This window comes from Lygodium microphyllum, chromosome 15 (genome assembly GCF_053477565.2).
Source record: "Lygodium microphyllum isolate KBCC chromosome 15, Lygodium_microphyllum_v1.1.10, whole genome shotgun sequence".
In the NCBI taxonomy this organism is placed as follows: domain Eukaryota; kingdom Viridiplantae; phylum Streptophyta; class Polypodiopsida; order Schizaeales; family Lygodiaceae; genus Lygodium; species Lygodium microphyllum.
The window spans coordinates 32861757-32874011 of record NC_141149.1 but is presented as its reverse complement, the minus strand read 5'-3'; positions in this window follow the sequence as shown (position 1 = coordinate 32874011).

Below are 12255 nucleotides of genomic sequence, written 5' to 3'. Positions count from 1 at the left end.
TCTTGAGACATCCTCACTGGCATCATTTAGTAATCCATTAAGGTGATTTTCTAGGCAATGATGCTTGGTAATCTTTCAAATAATACGAGGTTCGTTACCTAAACTCTCTTGAGTCCACTTGCAATAGAAGGTCTTGGTCGTTCCCATGAGAATTGACCTGAATTTTGGATTCTAAGTAAACTAAAGTCACCTATCCAAGTCCACTAGTGTCGGTCTTTGAACAATTTCTTGTGCTAGATTGCACAACAAATCATATTGCAATTGATTCAAGGAGAGTGAGAAATGAGGGGGAGTATGTGTATGTTGACCCCTTTGTCCATAAGGCAAACTCTCACTCTATTCTCCTAAAATGATATAGAGTCAAGGTTTTAATTGATTCTATGGTTCAATATTTCCTATATTATAATGCATTGAATTTATAAAGAAGCTCTTGGCTTATCGAGACCACCCTATCTTAGGATAGATTTGTCAGGAATTACACCCTTCTACTTCCCTCACTTGGATAGTTTTAGTTGTTTACTTGCCTAACACATTAAGTTGTACACATAAAATCGGCTTCCTTAATTAGTACTTTTAATCATAGTATTCATTCACGTAATTTAAATACAACACACAAACAATGAAAACAATCCTTTGAAAAATAGCTTCCTTATTTAATAGATATTCTTATACAAGTATTCATCTTCTGCCCATATGGAACATGATACGAAGGCCTTTATTTTTCCAAGATATCCTCCCCTAATTAGTATTGGGACCTCATGAAGTCTATCCTAAATCATGTAGGGTTTGGATGATTTCTAGGAGTTTAAGAGTTTACTAGCCAGACCCCCCCTGCAACCCTTAACTCCTCCTATCCAAGGGTCTCCCTACGGAGTGATCTCTTACCATCGGGGTCGGTTTGAAATCTCTGAGACGACAAAGCTAATCCCCCTTGGAAAAGGAATCTGCAAGTAGCCTTAGGAGAGATCTAGCGCGCTTTCCTTTTTGTCTTGTTGTTGCAAACTTAGTACATCAAGATTTTTTATTCAATTTGATCAACATCCTAACTGCATCGAGTTAAATTTGTATGCATCATTTAAAAACACAAGCATTTCTTCCTCAAGCAATATTTCTACACAAATGGAGAGGCAATCAAAGTAAGATCTTAACTTAGCACAATTCTTTCCAACTTGATTCTCTTCCTAGCTTCTCTAGTTTCCCTTCAAATTTTTCTTTCTAAGTCTCCCTTTTCGAGATCTATATTTGGATTAGTCTTTCTTCATTGGATCTTTCCTTGGTTATCATTAGTCTTTGTTCACAATCTTGCTCGTAACCATTGTTAAAGGTTGGTCGCTTGACCTTATTATGAGTCTTAGCTACTTTTCTAGACTTTTATAGGTTGGAATATAGTTAAAATTTGACCTAAATTGTGGAACTAAGTTAAAACCTTGAAATCATGACTTTTCCTTAGAAACCATGTGAATCGAACGAGTGGGTATTTTCCCTAATAATTTTAGATTTCTATTTTTCTCAAAGGAGAAGTATATCATCCTTTAGGTTACCTCGTGACCTAGGGCTCGTGTTTCACTTTGTCATGTTGGCAAAGTGAATTTGTTTGAATATCCTAGGTTCAAAATAGTTACATACTCGATTTAATAATTTCTAATGAGCTATGTACACCACTTGATAAATTTGACTTAATTTATAATGATAGAATTTTTTCTAAAGAGGGCACTTCAAATAATTTTTTAATAACTTGCTTTAACTATCTTAAATCACTTTACATGATTTATAAATATTTAGAAAACTACTTTTCTATGAGTTTATGATTTATAAATACTAAAAAAATAATTCTCAATGTTTATGTAATTTGTAAATGTAAAAAAGAATATTATTGATGTAGTTTTTAGTTTTTCCTACTTTTACATAATTTGTAAATGTTAAAAGAAATATTCTTGATGTAATTTTTTATTTCTTAATTCTTATTGAATTTTATTGTGGATTTTCTAATGGTCCTTCTTGAATAAAATTTTGATTTCCTTGATGCACCTTGTTTATATGTAGCTAGAGATAATTTATTTTATGCTTTGCAATGTCATGCAATTTATCCTACCTTTCGGAATTTAAAACTCTAATTTAATAACCTCTAATTATTCTAACATTTCCTTCCTATTGAATTTTCCATTAAGCTATAGCTTCTTTATCGAATAATAAACTCTTTTACTTAGGTCACTATTCATGTATTAGTAATTGATCATTAATCTATGGAAGAACCTAATCTTGTGGTGCATGTGACAGTGTGTTGACCATGTTTGTGACTGTATTCATAGCTCTTGCGCTCCCTGCTTTAGAATATCCTCTCTTTAGGGCCATCGCAAGTAGGGAGTCCAAGTATACTAGATTTAAACTTGGTCGTCTTGATTAGAACTCCAAATGATTAGGTGGGCTCCTTACAAGACAAAGACTTCAAAGAGAGGAGAAGGGCTTGTTCCATGAGTACAAGAGGTGCAAAAGATAGACGAGTCTTTTGCAATCCAGAGTGGTGTTCTCGTTTACGATTGATAATGACCTCATCTTGCTCTTCTTTGTCTCACTCTCTCTTTCCTTATTCACTCTCTTCCTCTCTATTCTCCTCTTGTCTTCATCTACCCCGTCCTTTCTTCTTCTCTTCTAATCCCCTATCCTCTTATTTTATTTTCTTCCTCTTCTCCTCTTCTTTTCTTTTCCTCCTTGTCTTCCCTATTTCTGTACCTCTTCTCTTCTCCTCTTCTTTTCTTTTTCTCTTCTCCTTCTCTTCCCTTGATTAGTTCCCTTTGATACATGGTTTGCTCAAGTTTAGAGTTGATGGGATGCATAAAGTATGTGAAGCATGTCAATTTGAAAAGCAAGTAAGGCATGAATTTCCAAAGCATATATGCAGAAAGCCACCTGAATTGATACATTTTGATGTGTGGGGTCCTACAAAGATTACAACTTTGAATGGTCACAAGTATTATATTTCCTTCACATTGATGATCGTATTCTCGCAAAGTATGGGTTTACTTTATGCGTGAGAAAAGTCTGGTATTTACTCACTTTAAAAGCTTTAAGGCTTTGGTTGAGAAGGAGATAAGGTTGCATATTAAATGCCTAATATTTGAGGGAGGGGAAGAATATCTCTCCAATGAGTTTTCTGATTTTTTGCAAAAAAATGTATATAGAGGAAGTATATATGTAGATATAGTGCGCAACAAAATGGAGTTTTCGAGTGGAAAAATAGGCATACTGTTGAGGTGGCTCATGCATTGATGCCACAAAGAAACTTTCCTCACTACTATTGGACTGAAGTAGTTGCTACTATTGTATACATTATGAACAGGACATCCACACTGTTGTACATGGTATGATAGTCGAAGAGAAGTTTACAAGTAGAAAACCTGATCTGTTCTATCTCAAAGTATTTGAATGTATTGCTTATGTGCATATTCTTGATGAGTTGCACAGTAAATTGGATCACAAAGTAGAAAAATGTGTATTTGTGGGATACTCTATTTAGTAGAAAGGATATAGATGTTATAATCCTATTACACGTTGGTGAGTGAAAATAAGTGACCGGGGACATGATGCTGCATGAAATCAAGTGGGGTAGCACATGCAAATATCATTTTTGTGCCTTTCTAACACTTACCCATGGCAAGAGTTGGGTTGATAAATGGAAATCCCAAGTGATATCATGCATGCTCGACACGTGATTGTGATATTTTAGATTTGAGACACGCGCCGCATGCAAGAAGAGAAGAAAATGTGTTCTCTCTTCCGATTTTGAGTACCCAAGTGGAATTTTGCATGGCAAGGGGCATGTTTGCCATCTAACAACTAAAGAGAAGCAAGGGGCAACTTAATAAAATAGGGAAAAAAGCAAAAACGTGAGGAGTTTTTAAAAAAAGAAGGGAAGAGAAGTGTTCGACACAACACAACAAATGTGAGAGAGAAAAAAAGAGAGAGGGAGGGAGAAGAAGAATCTTGCAAGCTGAAGAAGGGAGAAATCTGAAGCGAAGAAGAAGAAGAACAAATTGTCAGAAGAAAGAGACTGTGAAGCTGAAGTTATTGGAGCTGAGGAGCAGGATGGCAGGGCTCCTGAAGTCAATGGGCCAATATGAGTTCTCAGTTTTCAGATGATGGTAATAAGAGTCTTCTTTTTGTCTTTTTTTCTTCCATTGCTTTGTGGGGCAGAGAGTTCGTAGATCACTTCTGATGTATGGATATGAGTGAAAGACAGTAGAGGGTTGTTCTTCATCATGTTGAGAGTGATGTATGTTAGTTCATAAAGTTGGAAGCTCCTGCAACTCTTCATCAATGCAAGATATGCTAAGATGTATCTGTTGGTATACTGAAATGACAATATGAAGTCAAAGAATGTGTCTTCCCCTTTGCAATTTTGTGATTTTGGAACAGAGTAGTTGTGTTTGCTGTATAGAGCATGTAGGAATTTAGGACTACAGACTATGAACAGCTATTTCAGGGCAGCAGATCAAGGAATTTTACTCTGAATTGTTCTGAAGAATTATAGATTGTAAAGAGAGCTACAACTTTCCTTTTTAAAGCTTGGAAATCCAAGATTTTCTTAGAAAGTTATGAGCTATTCTATGTAATGCTCTATGAGGCAATTTTCTATGCTCTGTGAGAGGAAACATGTGAATTCAACACCATCTATGTCACCAACTTGATTTCCCATGAAAGTCATGTTTTTCCATTGCTATATTAGTGCAAACTCTATTTTGATACAATAATGGAATGTCTACAACAGTGAAATGCTTGTAGCCATTGAATTGGTATGAAACGTTTCTGTATAAAGCTTTGGCTACATGTGTATTTTGATTGTATTTATGTATGCTCTTAGTAAAGAAGAACGGAAAGGATCTACAATTGGTTTTACAGGGATTGAGGCAATCATGCTTTGTGGGGCAGTTTGCTATGTGGGGTTGCCATCCCTAAAAAATAGGAGTTGTGCAAATCTAAAAGCTCGTGTTGTCAGAGTCTTACCCATGGTTGTTTCAACATCAGATTCTCTCTAAAAGTGGTAAAATCTGAGCTTGAAGGTTTGAACTATTTAAGTGTTGAGTTGAAGTCTCAGTGAGGAGTGAGTGATCAAAATTTTTGATCATGTGTTCAGTGGTGTTGTCTTGTGTGTTTTGTTGAGGTGAGATCCTTGGTCTTTATCCTGAGGTGTTGTCTTGGGGGTTGTTAGAGGCTGACTACCCAATTCACCTACCATAGATTGGTACCCCCACTGAGGATCTCCTGTGTTGAAGATATCTTGTTGATCTTATCAGTTGGGAAGTGTAAGGTTTGGAAGCCAACCTATACACAAACTCAAGCATGGCGGCTTTTGGATATGAACCCTTCTTTGGTACTAAAAATGAGAATGCTAATCACTTTATCAAGAGATTGGAGTGGATGGCTTACCAAGATCAAATAGACACTGATGTAGATAAGCTTCAAATGATCAGCATGCTACTTGAAGGTTCTATAAGATTATGGTGGAACTCAATGAATGAACAGACAAGGGAAAATTGGAATGAAGTCAAAAATGAGTTCCTTACAAGGGTTGCAACTAAGCAAACTCTTGAGAGTTTATCGAAATCTTTAGAAAAGATGTTTCGGGGAGAAAATGAGGAAGTGTCTAAATTTGCTGCGAGATTTGAAGCAAAATTGATAGAAATTACACATAGTATGGAGCAGCCTCCTATGATGTTCTTGAAACTCAAACCTAAAATTAGAGAAAAGATTCTGATCAAAGACACTGATACATATGAAGATGCACTCAAAATAGACAAAGAAAAGCAAAGGAAGATACAATTGAGGTCGGATCAATCAAGAGGTATTGCTGTGCATGCGTTTTTATGGCCTAATCAGGTTGACACTATTGCAGGAAATGCAGGACAACAAGTTGTGAATCTTCATGGGGCATTTGAAAGAGTGGAGAATGGGACTCAACAAGTCCATACAAAATCAGATGATGATGTGATTAGTAAATTGGAAGAACAATTGGCAAATATGAATTTGAATATGAGCCTGTTGCAAGCAAGGCAACCTCAAATGCAACCTAGATTTAGAGGACCTCCAAGAAATAGATGGGAAAACTTTGAATGCTTTAATTGTAGGAGAGAGGTCATATTGCTCTTGATTGCCCTTATCCAAGAAGAATAGGAGGGGAGATGTATCCCATGCCACAAGGGAATGCTAGGCAAGATGCTAGACCTTAACAGGAACAAAGGTCACTTGAACCAGCTAGGCAACAGTTGGAAAGAAGACCTAATGGAGGCACATCACGTATGAATTTTATCAAAACCAGCATGTCTGACGATGGGGAAAATGCAAATGTTTTTGCTAACAAGAGAGTCAGAGAGAGGGATATTGAAACTGAAACTCAAAGGGTAGTAAGGATTAAAAAACCAAAACACGTTACAAATAATTCAGCAAGAAAGCTCAACAACAAAGGAAGATTCAAATGGGGGACTTTGCCTTGGGAGTCAATCAAGTTCCTTACAACTTGCTTGAGGATTTAAAAGGTAAGAAGGCTGACGTTACATATGGTTAGCTACTCCAGATGAACTCGTCTCTAAGGAGGCAATGGCATGGTTTAGTTAGCATCAGTAAAGGAAAAATCCAAACTGGGCATGTTGGATGTCAAGAATTGCGTGATGGGGGGATTTGCTTGAGCTGCTGTGCCAAACACACACTGTATACACAAGAGAAAGCTCACTCAAGAGCACAAGAAGAGAGATGGAGGTCAAAACATTTTCTTTCTGATTTCTTCTTCTTCTTCCACACACTTTACAATGTACCAAAAGTATAGATAAGATAAAACATAAAGTGGCCTACTAAGTCAAACAGTGCATAATAGACTACACTAATCGACTGGCGCTATGTCTTTGCTAGTTGTAGGTAGGTGTAACAAACTAAATATAATAAGTGATAAGCCAATGGCCATGTGAGTATCATAATGACCACCAACGTGCTAAGTGTAGACGTGCCGACATCATCTAGCCAAGCGGTCCATCATCAATGTCCACACATGTTGAGCTTGCCATCTCAACACTCCCCCTCAAGCTCAACTATATCTCTACAACTCCAAGTAAGCTTCGAAACTTTCGAAGCTTCTCTGCACCCAATGCCTTTGTGAAAATGTCACCTATTTGATCCTGTGTGCAAACATATACCAAGTCAATCTCTCGTGCAAGTACCTTCTCTCTAACAAAGTGGTAGTGCACCTCAATGTGTTTTGCCCTAGCAGAACACTGGATTCCTAGCTAGCTGTATGCTTCTCATGTTGTCACAATGAATGATAACTGGACTATCTCCCTGCACCTCCAAATCACCTAATAACTTTCGCAACCATACCACCTCACATGCTACCACAGCAGCACCTCTATACTCAGCCTCTATACTCGATAAAGCAACTGTAGGTTGCTTTTTGCTGCTCCATGTAGCTGCTGTACTACCAAGGGAAAACATGAATCCACTTGTAGATCTTCTGTCTGACATGCTACTAGCCCAATCTACATCTGTGTATCCAAAAACTTGTACGTCCTTACTTGCCTCATAAAAAAGTCCATAATTTAAAGTGAACTTCACATACCTCAATATACGTCTAACTGCATCCAAATGAGGCTTTCTAGGCATCTGCATAAACTAACTGACAAGGCCAACAGCATAGCTCAAGTTTGGCCTTGTGATAGTCATGTAAATCAAACTCCCCACTATCCTCCTGAACATAGTAGGGTCTTCTATCTCATCCCCAACGTAAGCACTCAACTTCACATTTGGCTACAATGGTACTGGAAGAGGCTTACATGTTGTCATACCATACTTGGATAACATATCCAAGAGATACTGCCTTTGGGACAGCCATATACTATCATCACATCTGATCACCTCAATACCAAGAAAGTATCTCAACTCACCCAAATCTTTCATCTCAAACTTCTTCTTCAAGAAGTCCTTAAGTTCAGCAATCCCATTGTCACTGTCATCTGTAATAATCAAGTCATCCACAAAGATGACTATGATGACCAAACCTGCATCTCCCTTTCTCATATAAAGTGAGTGATCAACATCAGAAATACAAAATCCAATATTGACAATTGTCAGACCATGCTCTAGGTTCTTTCTTTAGCCCATAGAGTGCCTTCTTTAACCTACACACATACGTGGGATGCTCTAAATCCTCATAACCTGCTGGCTACTCCATATACACTTCTTCTTGCAATTCACTATGCAAGAAGGCATTCTTAATATCCATTTGCTGCAATCTCCAACCTTTTTTTGCTGCAAAGGCAATCACACATCTAACAGTTGCCATCCTAGTAACTGGACTAAATGTCTCTTCATAATCTATGCCATATGTTTAAGCATAGCCTTTTGCAACCAGCCTAGCCTTATACCTACTAGTTGAACCGTCTGCATTATGCTTAGCTTTGTAAACCCACTTACAGCCAATAGCTTTCTTAATTTTAGGTAAGGGTACCGAATCCTAAGTCTTATTGGCTTCTAATGCAGCCATCTCCTTATCCATTGCTGCATCCCAATGAGCATGACCAACAACATCCTCAAAACAAGTGGGCTCAACATTCTCAACTAGTTTCACCATATAAGCATAATGGTGAGCTGCATAACCTTCAAAACCAAATCTTTTAACAGGGCATCTGACCCTGCTAGATCTGTGTACCACCGGATCACTCAATGGAGCCTTTACATTACTATTAGCTCTCTGTACACCTGGTGTCCTAATTGAAGGAATACCAAGCTCATCATCCAAACTCTCCGAACCACTAGAATCTCCATCAAATCCCAAATGACTGGTAGATGCATCATTACCTTCTCGCACTTTCTTCTTTCCTTTGTCCTTCGATGCAACACTTATAGATCCACTTGAAGATGTGGGGCTACTCCTTAATCTCCTAGACCAAGGGCTTACTGTAGGTATAGTACCAGATGATGTTTCTGATCCACTAAGACTCCATGATTCTTGTTTTTCTTTTTGCACATAGTTGTCCTGATCATTATCATCATCTAATACATCACCAGCAGGTGCATATCAGCTACTGGTCTCATCAAAGATAACATCCCTGCTCACTTTGAAACCACCTGCGACAGGGTTATAACAATGATACCCTTTCTGCTCTAAAGAGTATCCAATAAAATACATTTTTCTGCCTTTGGATCAAGCTTCTTCTGTAGCTCATCTGGCACATGAACATATGCAACACATCCAAATACCTTCAAGTGCGATACATCAGGCTTCTTGCCAATAAAGCATTCTTCAGGAGTCATCCCATGAACTACAGCTGTGGGGGTTCTGTTCATAATATAGATAGCAGTTTGGATAGCTTCAAACCAAAAAATTTTGGGCATATTCTTTTCAGCCATTAATGCCCGTACAACTTCTACAATATGCATATTTTCTCTTTCTGCAACCCCATTTTGTTGTGGGATATATCTGCAGTAAATTGCCTCTTTATCCCATGAGTCCTCAAGAAGCTATTAAACTCATTAGAGAGGTACTCTCCCCCTCCATTTGATCTCAAGCACTTCACTTTTAAGCATGTTTTTGTTTCAACAGCTGCCTTAAAAGATTTGAAGTGCTCAAACACATCACTCTTTTCCTTCATGAAGTATACCCATAACTTCCTTGAACAGTCATCAATAAATGTGACAAAGTATTTGTTGCCTCCAAGAGATATGTTATGTGTAGGCCCCCAAACATTTATATGCACTACATCAAGTATTTTTCTACTTGCTTCTTTGTCATGCAAGAAGGGTTGTCTTGCATGCTTACCAAATGGGCATGCTTCATAGACTTTATGCAATTCTGCAACTCTAAAAGAATGCAACCTTGTAACCAATCCTCTAGACCACATTAATTTCAGTCTTTACACATTTGCATGTCCAATATGTTTATGCCATATTTCAATGTCTGCAACTACTCCTTTTCCTTTAGCATACATAGCAACATCCATTGTAGGAATTCCAGCATCTAAAGTGAACATGTGGCCAACTCTACTTCCTTTTGCGACCAACCTGCACTTATCATTAAAGTCTTCTACAAAACAACCTTTTGCATTGAATCGGACCTGCAACCCCTGCTCTATAACATGCACTAAATTCTTTGTGATTGATGGCACATATAATACATCTGTTAGACTCTTTGTCTGGCCATCATACAAGGACAAGGGGACCTTTTCAATGTGTGAAATTGGGTGGCATGAATCATCACCCGTCTGGACATAACATGGATTTTGTAAGTCGTGCATCTCTCCAAACCATTCAACATGACTGGTCATATGATTAGATGCACCTAAATTGACATACCATACATCATCATGTGCTGCATAACAAACAAACGCTCATTTTTGTCGATGCATAGTTTCCTTGCTACAATTTACACTGCGAATATAATCCTTCTTAGCATAACAATTGGCTGCAATATGACCTATTTTGCCACAATAATGGCAAACAATAGCAGAATTTCTAAAACCTCTATTCTGCCATCCACCTCTTCCTCTAGAGCTCCCCTTGCCTCTAAAGTTTCCTCAGCCTCGTGAAACGTGTATTTCACCAAATTTTTGATTGAACCTGTTTTGCTGGTTATCACCAATACGTCCCATACCGCGGCCTCTCGAAGAGAATCTACCATATCCCCTTATTGAGCTTGAGTAAAATGCTTGAACCTGTTCACCATTTTTTTCAGATGAGTCACCCTGCATATTGATCTCTTCAGTAATCATGAGAGAGATCAACTCATCAAATTCTGGAAATGGCTTATGTACACGTATACCAAAGTAACAAATTATTTCCATGCCTTCTCATTGTTAAGGCCACTCAAGTAGATGAAACCAAATCATCATCGTCAGGCATTGCATCAATCACTGCTAAAGCATCTGCAATGTTCCTCACCTTCAACACAAACTCATTGACAGACATTTTCCCTTTCTTCAAGGCATTCAACTCTTGCTTGAGTTGAATCTTTTGTGCCTTTGTATTTACTGAAAACATGTTCTCAAAATTTGTCAAAGCTGCATGTGAAGTTTCTACATTCCTGATATGTCCCAAGATTGTATTATCAATGACTGTAGATAACCAATACATCACCTTTTTATCTTTTGCATTCCATTCTTTCCATGCTTTTCATTCATCTGCAGTCAGCTCTGGCTCCTCTTCAGTTGAAACAAACTCATAAAGGCTATTTTCAATGAGGAAGTTCGTCACACAGAACTTCCATGAAGGGTAGTTGTTCTTGTCGAGTTTCTCAATAATGGGATTTCCACTGTTCTTTGCCATTATCACAAACAAGGATACAACAAAGCAAGCTAGTCTTTTGCAATCTTTCACAACACGTGCACAACAATACACCAAGCAACCTTTTTCATTGATTGCTTAATAGTACATGTAATATGCAACCTGTTTGCAAATGAACCTTATGTTTGCTTCCTAGCAAATGCCTCAAAAATTACAGATTCAAAATCTGTAACCTGTGCACCCACTTTCGGTCAATACGACCGAAATCACAGTGTACCCTGAAACTGTTGTTCGCAACCTTGCGGCTCTAAAATGGGGCCTGAAATGGCCTCAGATGCCCAAAAAAACTACGAAAAGGCCCTAAATGATTCATTTGCAGAATACACAGTGCTTTGCTTGCACACCAAATCTCACACAAATCTGAGATTTTCACTCTACCCTGCTTCCAGTGCCTCCACAGGCACTATCCAAGAGAGGGAGTGGAAGAATGGGAGAGCTTCTTATCCATTTCTTTCTTGCTCGAACCTTGCTTCTTATCCTTCACTTCAGCCTTCAAAATTAGTCTCTCTCAGTGGCACAGCTCTGATACCATGTCAAGAATTGCGTGATGGGGGGATTTACTTGAGCTGTTGCGCCAACACACACTATATACACAAGAGAAAGCTCACTCAAGAGCAGAAGAAGAGAGATGGAGGTCAAAACGTTTTCTTGCTGATTTCTTCTTCTTCTTCCACACACTATACAATGTACCAATAGTATAGATAAGATACAACATAAAGGAAAGTGGCCTACTAAGTCAAACAGTGCATAGCAAACTACACTAATCGACTGGTGCTATGTCTTTGCCAGCTGTAGGTAGGTGTAACAAACTAAATATAATAAGTGATAAGTCAATGGCCATGTGAGTATCATAATGATCACCAATGTGAAAAGTGTAGATGTACGAACTCATCTAGCCAAGCGGTCCATCATCAATGTCTGCACGTGTTGAGCTTT